Raw genomic sequence first — 16,786 nt, forward strand, 5'->3', positions numbered from 1 at the left:
GGGGTCAACGCCCCCGCGGCCCGGTCTGTGACCAGGTCTCCTGGAGGATCAGAGCCTGATCAACGAGGCTGTTACTGCTGGCTGCACGCAAACCAACGTACGAGCCACAGCCCGGCTGGTCAGGAACCGACTTTAGGTGCTTGTCCAGTGCCAGCTTGAAGACTGCCAGGGGTCTGTTGGTAATCCCCCTTATGTGTGCTGGGAGGCAGTTGAACAGTCTCGGGCCCCTGACACTTATGATGTGTAATCACAGTCTGGAGAGTGTAATACCACTGTAATTTGCATTGTTCGCATCGCTATTGTGCCGTGCGGACAGGCTGCGCAGTGGCTCCTGATACCTGGAGTTTACCTGGAGAGAGTTTCGGGGGTCAACGCCCCCGCGGCCCGGTCTGTGACCAGGCCTCCTGGTGGATCAGCGCCTGATCAACCAGGCTGTTGCTGCTGGCTGCACGCAAACCAACGTACGAGCCACAGCCCGGCTGATCAGGAACTGTCTTTAGGTGCTTGTCCAGTGCCAGCTTGAAGACTGCCAGGGGTCTGTTGGTAATCCCCCTTATGTGTGCTGGGAGGCAGTTGAACAGTCTCGGGTTTACTGCGCAGTTTTCCTGTTTTGTGCATACAACATGGCGGATCGCATTGGACGCCGGGTGAGCACTGTTTGCGTGGAATTGGTGCGTGGCACGCTTACAGGAACAACCATGCACGTGTTACTGCATGCCATCATCAGTGAGGTATATGGAATACCGACCGAAGAATTATATGGAGTAGCAGTCAATGGTGTGTCGAGAATTTTCATCAAGTTTAAAGACGCAGGATTCTACACAAGCATAGTCAACAAATATCAAGAGAAGAGGCTGGCAGTGAACACTATGGTGGAAGTCTGCTTACATGATGTGTCCAGCTATGTGACGTGGGTGAAAGTACGAAACGTGCCTTTTGAGGCGACGGAACATGATGTGACGGCGGTGTTTAGCAGCTATGGGAAAATCCACTCAGCAGTGATGGGGGTGTGGCAAAATGGACCTTATGAGGGGCTACCTGAAGGTTCATTTACGCTGAAAATGACGTTGAGGCAGTCAATTCCATCATACGTATTTATGGAGGTCTTCCGAACGCAGGTCTACGTGTACTACTCAGGGCAGCGGAAGACTTGCAGATTATGTGGTTCTTTTGAACATATGGCGGCCCAATGCTATAAAAAAGCTGGACGGAGGGAACAGGAACCAGTGATCTTACATCAGAGGAATGCTCTGGAGGTGTCGGAGGAAGGAGTAAGGCCAAACAAGATTCCTTGCCGATGGAGTGACGAAGTGGACAGGGCTGAGGCGACTATGGAAGAAAGTGTAACACTATCAGTTGATAAGGGACAGACGACATCGACGTCTGATGAGGAGGGTACGGGCCAACAGGATGGCTTGCTGGAGGAAGTACTTAGTTCCTTTTTGCATGACGTTGAAGAGGGACAGGTGGATGAAGGGTGTAACCTGGTGCAGGCAACTGTGCAGCAAGATCAGGAGGTTAGGAATACTGTGTGCACTAATGTTAATGTGCACAACGTTGTGGCAGAGGTCCATAGGGCAGAAAAGACAGGTGACGAGGTGTGTGGGGAGGGGAGTTCTCGTAAGAGAACTGCAGGAACGTCTGAGATGGACGATGTTCTTACTCCAGGACAAAGAACAGGAGTAAAATCTTGGAGAAAGGATGTATGTCATAAGGGGAAAGAGGGAAGGGGTAATGTAGGGTTTAATGGTTCTAGGGATAATGAAGGGATAGGGGGGGTGAATAAGCAAGCTGTCAAGAAAGATGCCATACAGCAGGACGGTATAGGAGGGTGTGTGCCAAGAAGAAAGGGTAAACCACCACTTTTAAAATAATTCACGATAGTAACTGTAAATGTAAATGGATTGAAGAATGAAGTGAAACGAGTATGGATGGAATGGTTTTTGAGGAGATATAATGTGGATGTATGCTTTATACAAGAACATAATTATAAGATAGGCTGTGCTTTGGCATTAAAGGGTTATAATTTGTATGTAAGTGGGTCTGTTAGGTTAAAAGGGGGAGTGGCAGTGGCTGTGAAGGAAAATAGTCCCTTACGTATTATAAAGTGGGAAGAAGGGGGGGGGAGGGTAGTGAGGGTGGATGGTGAGTGGGGAGCATCTAGAGTATGTTTCATTGGGGTTTATATGCCAGCAGAGAATATAATCAAAGTAAAAGAGGATTTTGTGAGAGACGTTTTAGTGTATTTTTTAAGGGGTTTACCTCTAGTAACTGTAATTGGGGGGGACTGGAACTGTGTTATAAGGGGGGGGGGACGTGGAGCCAAGGGGGGCGGGTTGTGTATTACGGTCGTTACGCAATGTTTTACAGGATGTAGGGGTGAGGGACGTGGAGGGGAGTGGGGCTTGGAGAGTGGATTACACTTTTGTTAGGAGAAATTATTCAGCGAGGTTAGATAGGATTTATATAACGGAGGCAGTTAGGGTAGGAGGGGTAAAAACAGTGGACGTAGGGTTTTCGGATCATAGGGCAGTTTTGGTAGAACTGGATTGGGAGGGAGTGGTAAAGGTATATTCAAGTTTCTGGAAGTTAAATGCGAGGTTGGTGAGGAGTGAGGTGGTGAATGAAGAGTTTAGAGACTGGTGGAGACAATTGTGGAGGGCAAGGGATGGGGAAGGGAGTATTTTGGATTGGTGGGAAAATAGGGCTAAACCTGGTATCGCGGGGTTTTATAAATATAAAGGAAGGGAGGAGGCGAGGTGGAGGTACGGTTTACAGAATTATTTGGAACAGCAGCTCAATGAGTGTTACGCAAGAGATGAGGAGAAGTCTTTTGAAGAAATATCAGGGCTAAGAGGGAGACTAAGGGACATACATAATGAAAGATTTGATGAATTAAGGGTAAGGGCAGGTATGGATGCCGTGCTATGGGGAGATAAACCGTCGGGTAGTGTGTTAAGAAGTTTTCGCATTAGACAACAGGAGTCCACTATAATACTTTTAGAGGTTAGTGACGATTTGGAAGGTTATACTAAGGGGCAAATGTTGGTGACAACTGAGGGGATAAGTAATTATGCGGACTATTGGTTTAAAAGGAAATGGGAAAAAGGTAATTTGGAGATAGTTAATAAAGAAAGAGGAGGGGTGAAGGTCTTGGGGAAAGGTGGGGAGGACAGAGGGGGATTGGAGGGAATAATAAGTATGGAAGAAGTGAAAGAGGCAGTGTTCAATTTAAGTAAGGGGAAAGCACCGGGAATTGATGGGCTTTCCAATGATTTTTACAGAGTGCATTGGGAAGCCATAAATGTTTGTTTGGTTCAGGTATTGAATTGTATGCTGAAGGAAGGGAAATTGGGAACGTCACAGAGGACGGGTGTGGTCGTGCTTGTAAAGAAAAAAAGCGAGGGGAGAACACTGAGCACGTACAGGGCCATATCTTTAATGTGTACGGATTATAAGATTTTTGCGAAGATTTTAGGGAACAGGATGAAGAAGGTAATAGGTGGTATGGTGCACAAGGGTCAGTTGGGAATTCCGGGTCGTAGTATGAGGGATGGACATAGTCGTATTAGGGAATTTTTGCAGGGTTGTAAGGGAGGTGGAATTTTGGGCATTGATTGGGAGAATGCTTATGACGGTGTGAATAGAGAGTACATGGTTGACACTTTAAGGCTTATGGGTTTTGGGGAGGGAATAGTAAAATGGGTGAAGACCTTGTATGCAGAAGCTACGATTCAGGTGCAAATTAATGGTAGGTTGGGTAGCGTGTTGAAAATGGAGAAAGGTTTGAGACAAGGGTGTCCTATGTCTCAAATTCTGTTTGCATGTATGCAACACCCGTTTTATGGAATGGTTGAGGAAGCAACAACGTTACAGGAGGAGGGGTCGGGGATCACAGAGGTAGTTGGTTATGTAGATGACACAACAATACTGATCAATGATGTCGAAGGTTTGCGAAAGGTGGAGAGAGTAATGAGGTTTTTTGGAGAGGCGTCAGGCATGCGTGTCAACAGGGCTAAATCGAAATTATTAGAGATAGGAGATTGGGTGGGGGGTAGAATGGGGGTGGAGTTTGGATGGGATGTGACTGAACAGCTGAAAATTTGTGGGATTATCTATATGGCAGATGAGCAAGAGGCTAGACGGAGGAATTCAGAATTGGTGGGAGAGAAAGTTGTACAACGGATTAGGAACCTAAGAGCGAAGGATGTTACTCTAATGCAAAGGGCAATAATAATAAATTCATTGGTTTATAGTAAAGTGTGGAACGTGGCAGTGGTGTATCCTTTACGGGAACAGGAGATAAAGGAGATACAGAGAAGGGTGCTTCGTTATATATGGGGTTTTGGACGAGCATGGCTAAGTAAAGAGGTGGTTATGACGAATGTGCGCCGAGGGGGAGTAGGGCTTTTGATGCTAGGGCCGAGGGTCAAGGCCATGTATGTTAAACAAAAGTACGTAAGGGAGGGGGGGGTAAAAGGGGTGAGGGTTGGGAGGGTAATGAGGGATGTACGACGTTGGTGGGGAGGAAAGGACTTGATGGAATGTGAGAATATGCTAAGGGTTATGTTAGTAATAGGTGAGGTAAACAAGCTCAAGGTGGGAAGGTTAGTAGAGATGAGTAGGAAACCAGAAGTGATGCAAGGGGTGGCGGTATACCCTTTGTATGATTGGGGTACGATTTGGCATGATTTCCAGAAACTTAGATTAATGCCTAGGGTAAGGGAGTTAGTTTATAGGTTTGTAATGGGGATTTTAGCGTCAAAGCAGGCTTTGTGTGTGATGGGTTTGGTAAAGGAAGCGAAATGCGAACATTGTGAGGAATCGGAAACAGCTTTTCATGCCGTATATTTTTGTAGGGAGTTGGGGCAAGTACGGGTGTGGCTGGCTAGAGTCTTCAAGTTAATGGGTGGGGGCAATGTAGAGATCCTGCGTGCCCTAACTTTAGAGGTAAGGGGGGTGTCTGAGGTTGTAAAGAGAGCCATTCTGTACATTGTGACAGATTTCTTGTTTTATTCATGGGGCTTGAAGGAAAAAGGCGGGGGGATTAGGGTAAGGGCTATTGCGGCAGGAATTTATCGCACGGTATGCAGAAATAAACTCATTTATGGTAACAGGTGGGCAACTGCGTTCCCGGAGGCATATAGAAATATAACGGTAAGGGGACTCAGTAATTTGGCTACTTAAGTACTAAGGGACCATTTTCCTTTTCTAGAGCGAGTTATGACCATAATGAAGGATATGTAAATGTGGTAGGATTGTCATGAGAGTTGTATGGGAGGGATGACATGTTAGATGTGGTATAATGGTAGAGTTTTCTTGTGTGTGAATGTTTTAGTTTAACCATGTGTTGAAAGACAAGAGGTCATTGATGATCATAGTTTTAATAAGGTAAATGATCTTTGTCAGTGAGACAACTACAAGAAGGAACACTCAAAGCATTGTTAACACACTAATAATAATGTGCTATGTAACATGAGTGTGTATCTTTGTTATTTTAATAGTGTGTTTAGTTTCTCTGTGGTAAGGTGTGGAAATGGCTATTTTGTCACCTTTATTATATTGTAATTTTTGAGCTGTTTAGTATTATGTCTTTGTGTATAAAGTTTAATATACAATACTAATAAGTGTGCAACGAATTGGATTATATGAGAATGTCTTTGTATATAAAGTTTCATATATAATGTAAATAAGTGTGACATTCTTAGGATAATATTACCTTTTGTGTTTAAGATACTGGCTGTATTTTATGGATATAATAAACCCACCTGTATGTTCAGGTGTGGGCTGTTTTTAGTTACATGTATGTTGTGTGTGCTGGTTGGGTACTTTGGAGGGGGAATTAAGCATTTACAGTTGAACGTGTTTTTCTTATGTATAAGTTTAGTGCTGGGATAAGGAATGTGAAGTTGTTTGTTTTTATTATTTAATGGATTATGTTTCTTTGTTTATGTAACCTAAATATAGCACAAATGTATGATGTGTATTGTGTTTTTTAAATAAAATAAAAAAAAAAAAAATACCACTGTAATATGTTTGCCTTGGCCATGTTTCCCTTATGTTAACATTTTTATTCATTGTAGACTCATTGAGACCCACATAAAGGATCACTTGGACAACGAAATATGGATCCCAGGTTACAACCTATACAGATGTGACAGAGTGAACAGGCAAAAGGGGGGGGGGTTGGCCTGTACATTGCAGAGTCACTTGTTTGCACAGAACTGCTTAATGCCTCAAATGATGTAGTGGAAGTTTTAGCAGTAAAGGTCGAGAACCAAAACCTAGTCATTGTGGTAGTCTACAAGCCTCCGGATGCAACATCCCAGCAATTCCAGGAACAGCTGTTAAAAATTGACCACTGTCTGGAAAATCTTCCAGCTCCTGCACCCAACATCTTGCTCCTGGGGGACTTCAACTTAAGGCACCTAAAATGGAGGAATATAGCAAATAATATTGTTGCAGTAATAACACCAGGAGGCAGCTCTGATGAAAACTCACACTCACACGAGCTTTTAAATCTCTGCACAAAATTCAATTTAAACCAGCAAATAATAGAGCCTACTAGACTGGAGAATACACTAGACCTCATCTTCACTAACAATGATGATCTGATAAGAAATGTCACCATATCAAAAACAATATACTCAGATCACAACATAATTGAGGTTCAGACATGTATGCGTGGAGCCCCTGACCGACAAAATGAGACTAGTCACGAGGGAGCATTCACCAAATTCAACTTCAATAACAAAAACATAAAGTGGGACCAAGTAAACCAAGTCCTAACCGATATAAGCTGGGAAGATATACTAAGCAACACAGACCCAAACTTATGCCTAGAACAGATTAACTCGGTGGCACTCGATGTATGCACAAGGCTTATTCCTCTAAGAAAAAGGAGGAGTAGATGTAAAATAGAAAGAGACAGGCGCTCCCTTTACAGGCGACGGAAAAGAATAACAGAGCGGCTAAAAGAGGTCAATATATCTGAAATGCGCAGGGAGACACTGGTCAGAGAAATAGCAAGCATCGAACTTAAGCTAAAAGAATCCTTTAGGAGTCAGGAATCGCGGGAAGAACTAAAAGCCATAAATGAAATCGAAAGAAACCCAAAGTATTTCTTCTCCTATGCCAAATCAAAATCGAGAACAACGTCCAGTATTGGGCCCCTACTTAAACAAGATGGGTCCTACACAGATGACAGCAAGGAAATGAGTGAGCTACTCAAGTCCCAATATGACTCAGTTTTTAGCAAGCCGCTAACCAGACTGAGAGTCGAAGATCAAAATGAATTTTTTATGAGAGAGCCACAAAATTTGATTAACACAAGCCTATCCGATGTTATCCTGACGCCAAATGACTTCGAACAGGCGATAAATGACATACCCATGCACTCTGCCCCAGGGCCAGACTCATGGAACTCTGTGTTCATCAAGAACTGCAAGAAGCCCCTATCACGAGCCTTTTCCATCCTATGGAGAGGGAGCATGGACACGGGGGTCGTCCCTCAGTTACTAAAAACAACAGACATAGCCCCACTCCACAAAGGGGGCAGTAAAGCAACAGCAAAGAACTACAGACCAATAGCACTAACATCCCATATCATAAAAATCTTTGAAAGGGTCCTAAGAAGCAAGATCACCACCCATCTAGAAACCCATCAGTTACACAACCCAGGGCAACATGGGTTTAGAACAGGTCGCTCCTGTCTGTCTCAACTACTGGATCACTACGACAAGGTCCTAAATGCACTAGAAGACAAAAAGAATGCAGATGTAATATATACAGACTTTGCAAAAGCCTTCGACAAGTGTGACCATGGCGTAATAGCGCACAAAATGCGCGCTAAAGGAATAACAGGAAAAGTCGGTCGATGGATCTATAATTTCCTCACTAACAGAACACAGAGAGTAGTCGTCAACAGAGTAAAGTCCGAGGCAGCTACTGTGAAAAGCTCTGTTCCACAAGGCACAGTACTAGCTCCCATCTTGTTCCTCATCCTCATATCCGACATAGACAAGGATGTCAGCCACAGCACCGTGTCTTCCTTTGCAGATGACACTCGAATCTGCATGACAGTGTCTTCCATTGCAGACACTGCAAGGCTCCAGGCGGACATCAACCAAATCTTTCAGTGGGCTGCAGAAAACAATATGAAGTTCAACGATGAGAAATTTCAATTACTCAGATATGGTAAACATGAGGAAATTAAATCTTCATCAGAGTACAAAACAAATTCTGGCCACAAAATAGAGCGAAACACCAACGTCAAAGACCTGGGAGTGATTATGTCGGAGGATCTCACCTTCAAGGACCATAACATTGTATCAATCGCATCTGCTAGAAAAATGACAGGATGGATAATGAGAACCTTCAAAACTAGGGAGGCCAAGCCCATGATGACACTCTTCAGGTCACTTGTTCTATCTAGGCTGGAATATTGCTGCACTCTAACAGCACCTTTCAAGGCAGGTGAAATTGCCGACCTAGAAAATGTACAGAGAACCTTCACGGCGCGCATAACGGAGATAAAACACCTCAATTACTGGGAGCGCTTGAGGTTTCTAAACCTGTATTCCCTGGAACGCAGGAGGGAGAGATACATGATTATATACACCTGGAAAATCCTAGAGGGACTAGTACCGAACTTGCACACGAAAATCACTCACTACGAAAGCAAAAGACTTGGCAGACGATGCACCATCCCCCCAATGAAAAGCAGGGGTGTCACTAGCACGTTAAGAGACCATACAATAAGTGTCAGGGGCCCGAGACTGTTCAACTGCCTCCCAGCACACATAAGGAGGATTACCAACAGACCCCTGGCAGTCTTCAAGCTGGCACTGGACAAGCACCTAAAGTCAGTTCCTGATCAGCCGGGCTGTGGCTCGTACGTTGGTTTGCGTGCACCCAGCAGCAACAGCCTGGTTGATCAGGCGCTGATCCACCAGGAGGCCTGGTCACAGACCGGGCCGCGGGGGCGTTGACCCCCGAAACTCTCTCCAGGTAAACTCCAGGTAACTGTGTCTTTGGTGTTATTGTTTCACCAATACTTATATAATTACCACTTAGTTTATTCATATGTCAAGTTCGGATGTTAAAGTTTTTTGTATATTTTATTTAAAACTTCATGTATAAATATATATAGGTACATATAACAATATGTAACATTGACACTGGTGATGCAATAAACATTCACTACACAATCTACTGAATAAACACATACATAAGACATTAAAATAAAATGAACACAACCTATAGACTGGTTCTACCTACGTACGTTGTTTGACAAGTACACAAAGTTCATTCGACTGCGTCTACGTACGTTGCTTCACAAGTACACAAGGTTCATTAGACTGCGTCTATGTACGTTGCTTCACAAGTACACAAGGTTCATTAGACTGCTTCTACGTACGTTGTTTCACAAGTACAGAAGGTTCATTAGACTGCTTCTACGTACGTTGTTTCACAAGTACACAAGGTTCATTAGACTGCTTCTACGTACGTTGTTTCACAAGTACACAAGGTTCATTAGACTGCTTCTACGTACGTTGTTTCACAAGTACAGAAGGTTCATTAGACTGCTTCTACGTACGTTGTTTCACAAGTACAGAAGGTTCATTAGACTGCTTCTACGTACGTTGTTTCACAAGTACACAAGGTTCATTAGACTGCTTCTACGTACGTTGTTTCACAAGTACACAAGGTTCATTAGACTGCTTCTACGTACGTTGTTTCACAAGTACACAAGGTTCATTAGACTGCTTCTACGTACGTTGTTTCACAAGTACACAAGGTTCATTAGACTGCTTCTACGTACGTTGTTTCACAAGTACACAAGGTTCATTAGACTGCTTCTACGTACGTTGTTTCACAAGTACACAAGGTTCATTAGACTGCTTCTACGTACGTTGTTTCACAAGTACACAAGGTTCATTAGACTGCTTCTACGTACGTTGTTTCACAAGTACACAAGGTTCATTAGACTGCTTCTACGTACGTTGTTTCACAAGTACACAAGGTTCATTAGACTGCTTCTACGTACGTTGTTTCACAAGTACACAAGGTTCATTAGACTGCTTCTACGTACGTTGTTTCACAAGTACACAAGGTTCATTAGACTGCTTCTACGTACGTTGTTTCACAAGTACACAAGGTTCATTAGACTGCTTCTACGTACGTTGTTTCACAAGTACACAAGGTTCATTAGACTGCTTCTACGTACGTTGTTTCACAAGTACACAAGGTTCATTAGACTGCTTCTACGTACGTTGTTTCACAAGTACACAAGGTTCATTAGACTGCTTCTACGTACGTTGTTTCACAAGTACACAAGGTTCATAAAGTGGAATTTACTCAGTATTGCTTACACTCCCCCCCCCCAACCAATGAATACATTGTACATTCTCCTGCTACTTACAATTAAAAAATGACTTGAACAAGGATAACATCAACGACACAATATATCAACACATAACAATCCAGGCAACACCTAACATGATATTTACAAGTTTTTAAAACATCACAATTCAAGAAGGAATAAAGGGATAATAATAAAGGCACAAATTGGCTATAAATATAACTCCTAAATTACAACCTCAATACAATAATAATTGACCAAGCTTAATGACAATCACCCATAATACAACTCGCAACAAATTACACAAGACCTACAAATGCATTATTAAGAAACCTGTGCTGCAACACAAGTGACCCATCATCCCTCCCCCCACTCACACAACACATTGAAAACTAACCCCATCACCACTCTGGATAATCATGACATTAATTATCCTCAATTTAGGAATATCTTGACACATGTCACTTGAGGAAAGAGAATTTACAACATGGATGGTACAGGACTACCAAAATCACAATACCTTAAATAAGATAACACAATTTGAACATTACATATCAAAACACCTGTATACAACTACTAACTAAAATTGGTATTACCATTAATGACTTAAACTTATTACATTAATTACCCCCCCCCTCACCACGAAATAATATGACAGTTATCACCAGCTTGTTGACTTGCATCCAAACTTGACATATGAATAAACCTAAGTGACAATTACATAAGTATTGGTGAAACAGGAACACCAAAGACACATTACATTTAATAGCAAACTTAACATAAGGGAAACATGACCAAGTCTTACACATTGACACTTCAACCAGGTTAAGATACATACACAAGGTTCATTAGACTGCTTCTACGTACGTTGTTTCACAAGTACACAAGGTTCATAAAGTGGAATTTACTCAGTATTGCTTACACTCCCCCCCCCCCCAACCAATGAATACATTGTACATTCATCTGCTTCTGGTGAAAGAAATACACTTCAAAGGATTAATTTTCTAATAAGGTTGCATTATATACTCACGCATCACTCATCCAACACACACGCAAACATTTGTTGTCATCCATAACCAGGGAGGCGACCCTGTTTACACCCATGACTTCCCTACCCCAGCAACACTTTCCAGTCGTACCCTCCCCTCCCTTGTATATTACAAGTCTAATAGAACCTGTAACGTAAGTTGCCTATGTCCCTCTGAAAAATCCCTCTCCCACCTCCTCCCATAAATTTCCTTATTTCTACATACCATTTTATAGAACGTTACCGCTAACACCCTCCTCTTCACCTCACTATCCTGTTTCCCCCGCATTCCCCACACTATATATATATAATCTACCATAATGTACCCCACAGCTCTGATGACACTTTCATCCCAACCCCCCACGTCGAGACTTAATGCCCTCAATACAGAAATTCCATGACCACCTATCCTATATATCACCCTATTTAACCACCCCTTGACACTTCTCAGTCCGTCACAAAAATATACTACACGAAACGCCGCCCCTCCCCACCACATATCTCGCACCCCCCCCCCCCCCCCGTCAACCACTCGTCTATCCCGTAGAACCACACCCAACGGTAAAATGCCGTGAAGAAAACGATACATTACATCCCGAACACGAGGTTACAACCTCATCCTACGCACCCTATTCCATATACTTCCCCATACATACATGGGGAAAATTCCCTCTACAGGCGCTACAACCCTCCTGGATAACATTCTACACAACCTATCTATTTTGACCTTTGCTGGCTCTCGATCCCACGCCATAGCCCTCAAAACAGTTTCACACTCATGCAACTCAACTCCTGTATACATCTGGTGCAATCTGTTGTGGATCCTGGCCAAACCCCCCCCCCACCCACACCTTCCCTCATCACACCGTTACCTCTACAATATACAGTGTAGAAAGGGGAATATCTTACAAGCGACTGGCACTAGCGAACTATTGCCAGAGGTCCAGTGAAGTGTTAATAACGGATAAGTAACTACTATAGTCATAAGATATGAAACGAGTGATGGTAGCATTGAGGTGCAGGGAATCACAGCATACATAAATTGAGCATACGACCGTTACCTCTACTAAACAGGGAATAATCTTTTCCTTAGAAGTGTAGGGGGAAGTTAGCGTAGGCCTAAGTGAAGTGTGGAGTGTGGGCAAGTCTGGCTCATATGCACCCTGCACCCACCCTACACCACCACCCACCCTGCACCCCCCACCCACCCTACACCACCACCCACCCTACACCACCACCCACCCAACACCCATCACCCACCCTGCACCACCACCCATCCTGCACCACCACCCACCCTGCACCACCACCCACCCTACACCCACCCTACACCACCACCCACATACTGCAAACTTGGTTCGTATAAATACATCTTGCATATTACTGGCACCAGCAAGAGAAAGGTAAAGTGGAAATCAGTTTTCTTCCGTGGCATACAGTGTAGTAGGATACAGACAGGATGTCAGCACAGCATATCTGTGGGACATGTAAAAAAATCCTTGGAAGGAATTCCAGAATCACATGCAACCTATGCTCTTCCAAACACCATATCTCTTGTACTAGACTAAATACAGCCTCAAAAAATGACCTTGAACTAGCAAGGTGCTTCTGGTTGTGCAATAAAGATGTAGAACTTTGGGCAGGTATCAGAAAGGTACTAAGGAGAGTAATAAATGATAAAAATAATCAAGAAAACAAGGATGACCTCTTGGATAGTCTACCAAAAATATATAAAACATGGGAGAAAGAGATAGTGTATCAAAAAATGCAGAATGTCCATACCACAACAGATGACTCGAAACTACCTAGTCACCCACATGGTGCTAAGCCAGACCCATCCCCCAGTCTTAGCACTAATACCCACAGTGATGGTGCTGGCCCAAGCTCCCCCAGGCATAGCACCAATACCCTCAGTGCTGGTGCTGGCCCAGACCCAGCCCCACCCCCCAGCCCCAGTGCTGACCCAGACCCAGCCCCCAGCCCTACTGCCAGCCCAGACTCTCCTAGGGACACTACCCAAACCACCACAAAAACAGTAAATATACAACCATCATTGCACAAGACCGTGGCCCACAGTACAGATGTTGGAGAGGAGTCTCCTTCCTCTACTGGGGAAAGTAGATGGAATCCAGGACGGGGTGGCCCTGGCTTGGATACTGAGGATTATAGTGCAGTCCCAGAACCTGCAGAAATTGACAACACACCTCCCAACAATTCTCAACCAAAGGTGAATTTGTGCAAATATTATGCTTGGGGCATCTGTAAGCATGGAATAACAGGGGAAAAAAATGGGACATGCTACTTTGACCATCCCATAAAATGTAGCGACCTCCTGTCTAAAGGAGTGTGTCGTTCTTCTTCCTGTACTTTCTTTCACCCAAAAATGTGCCACTCCTCGGTCCTCCAGAAGCAGTGTTACAACATCGAATGCCCTGCATACCATCTAAAAGGGACCAGGAGGCACAGACCCCACAAGACAAACAATAGTAGCTACGACAACCCAACTCCAGGTGATTTTTTAGTGGCAGGAAACGAAAAAAGAAAATGGAAGGAAATAACAAAAATAGTCCACCACCTTGGAGCCTTGTTGGACTGGAGGCGCAGCCAGTGGCCACCCATGGCCCTCCAGAATTATTACAACTACTGATGCCAATAACAAAATCCCCCCAACAAACACAGAATACAACCTCGTTCATATTTGCTAATATACAGGGCCTTAAGCCATCCACCAACAACAAAATACCTTTTATCAGTGGACTTCTAGTGGAGTCTAATGCAATGTTTGCAGCCTTCACAGAGACTCACACAAAAGATCACTTTGACAGTGAAATATGGATAAGTGGTTACAACCTTTTTAGATGCGACAGAAAAAACAGGCAACAAGGGGGGGTTGGCCTGTATGTCAAAGAGTCCCTTATCTGCACGGAGTTGCTGAACACCACAAATGAGGTAGTTGAAGTTCTATCAATAAAGATCGAGAACCAAAACCTAGTCATTGTGGTTGTATACAAGCCACCAGATGCAACCTCCCAACAGTTCAAGGAACAGCTACTGAAAATCGATTACTGTTTGGAAAACCTTCCAGCTCCATCCCCAAACATCTTACTGCTTGGTGATTTCAACCTAAGGCATACAAAATGGAAGAATGTAGCAAATAATGTTATAGCTGAAACAATCCCCGGAGGTAGCGCAGATGAAAGGTCACACACACATGAGCTACTAAGTCTCTGCGAAAAACACACCTTAAGCCAGCAGATAGTGGAGCCAACAAGACTAGAAAACACACTTGACCTTATCTTCACAAATAATGAGGACCTGATAAGAGACATAAGAATATCAAAAACAACTAATTCCGATCACAATCTATCGAAGTCCAGACGTACATGCATAGGGGCCCTGAACAACAGAATGCATGTACCTGTGAAGGTGTCTTCACAAAATACAATTTCAACAACAAGAACATCAACTGGGACCAGGTAAACCATGTCCTAAACGAAACATGTTGGGAAGATGTCTTAAATGACATGGACCCAAACCAGTGCCTTGAAAGGATCAACTGCCTGGTAGCCGAAGCATGTTCTAGGCATATTCCCCTAAGAAAGAAGAAGAGCAGGAGTAAACTGGAGAGAAAAGACGCTCCCTCTACAGAAGACGACGAAGAGTCACTGAGCTCCTCAGGAGTGCTAGAATATCTGATACACGAAGGGAGGCGCTGACCAGGGAAGTGGAAACTATCGAACTTAAGCTAAATGACTCTTACAGGAACCAGGAGAGGCAGGAGGAGCTTAAAGCTATTAGTGAAATTGAAAGAAATTCAAAATATTTCTTTTCATATGCCAAAAACAAGGCAAATACCACATCTAGTATCGGGCCCTTACTCAGACAGGATGGGACTTACACAGACGACAACAAGGAAATGAGTGAAATATTGAAATCCCAGTACGACTCTGTGTTTAGTGAACCACTAATCGGTCTGAGGATCGACGACCCAAATGATTTCTTCATGAATGAGCCTCAAAACTCCATAAATGTATGCCAGATTTCCGACATTACCCTAACTCCGATAGATTTCGAAAAGCCATTGACAACATGCCTATGCACTCAGCCCCGGGCCCAGACTCGTGGAACTCTGTTTTCATTAAGAACTGCAAGAAACCCCTCTCGCGTGCCCTAAGTACACTATGGAGGAGGAGCTTGGACATGGGTGAAATTCCACAGTCACTTAAAACAACGGATATAGCCCCACTTCATAAAGGTGGCAGCAAAGCATTAGCTAAGAACTATAGACCAATAGCTCTGACGTCCCACATCATAAAAATCTTTGAAAGAGTGCTAAGAAGCAGAATTGCAAATCACCTAGATTCCGAAAATCTGCACAATCCAGGGCAACATGGGTTCAGGGCAGGTCGCTCCTGCCTCTCACAACTACTGGATCACTATGACATGGCCTTGGATGCACTGGAAGAAAATCAGAATGCAGATGTAATATACACAGACTTTGCAAAAGCATTTGTCAAATGCGATCATGGCGTAATAGCCCATAAAATACGTGCTAAAGGAATAACTGGGAAAGTGGGGAGATGGCTCTTCAACTTCCTAACAAATCGAACACAAAGAGTAGTGGTCAACAGAGTTAAATCGGAGGCTGCCATAGTGAAGAGCTCTGTTCCACAAGGCACAGTACTCGCCCCCATCTTATTCCTTATCCTCATATCAGACATAAACAGAGATATACACCATAGCACCGTATCATCCTTTGCGGATGATACTAGGATCTGCATGAGGCTGTCATCTGCTGAGGACGCGGTTAACCTCCAAGAAGATATAAACAAAGTTTTCCAGTGGGCAACGGTAAACAATATGATGTTCAATGAGGACAAATTCCAACTACTCCGTTATGGAAAACTGGAGGAGATAATAACTAGAACAGAGTATACTACTGACTCCGGCCATACAATAGAGCGGAAAAATAATGTAAGGGACCTGGGAGTAGTAATGTCTGAAAATCTCACTTTCAAGGATCACAACAGTGCCACGATCGCACGTGCAAAGAAAATGATAGGATGGATAATGAGAACTTTCAAAACGAGAGATGCCAAGCCCATGATGATCCTTTTCAAATCACTTGTTCTCTCTAGGCTGGAATACTGCTGTACATTAACATCTCCATACAAAGCAGGTGAAATCGCAGATCTAGAGAGTGTACAGAGATCCTTTACTGCACGTATAAGTTCTGTCAAGCACCTTAACTACTGGGAACGCTTGGAAGCACTTGACTTGTACTCGTTGGAACGCAGGAGGGAGAGATATACCATAATCTACACTTGGAAAATCTTGGAAGGAATGGTCCCAAATCTGCACACAGAAATCACTCCCTACGAAAGTAAAAGACTGGGCAG

Source organism: Cherax quadricarinatus, chromosome 3 (assembly GCF_038502225.1).
Source record: "Cherax quadricarinatus isolate ZL_2023a chromosome 3, ASM3850222v1, whole genome shotgun sequence".
Lineage (NCBI taxonomy): Eukaryota > Metazoa > Arthropoda > Malacostraca > Decapoda > Parastacidae > Cherax > Cherax quadricarinatus.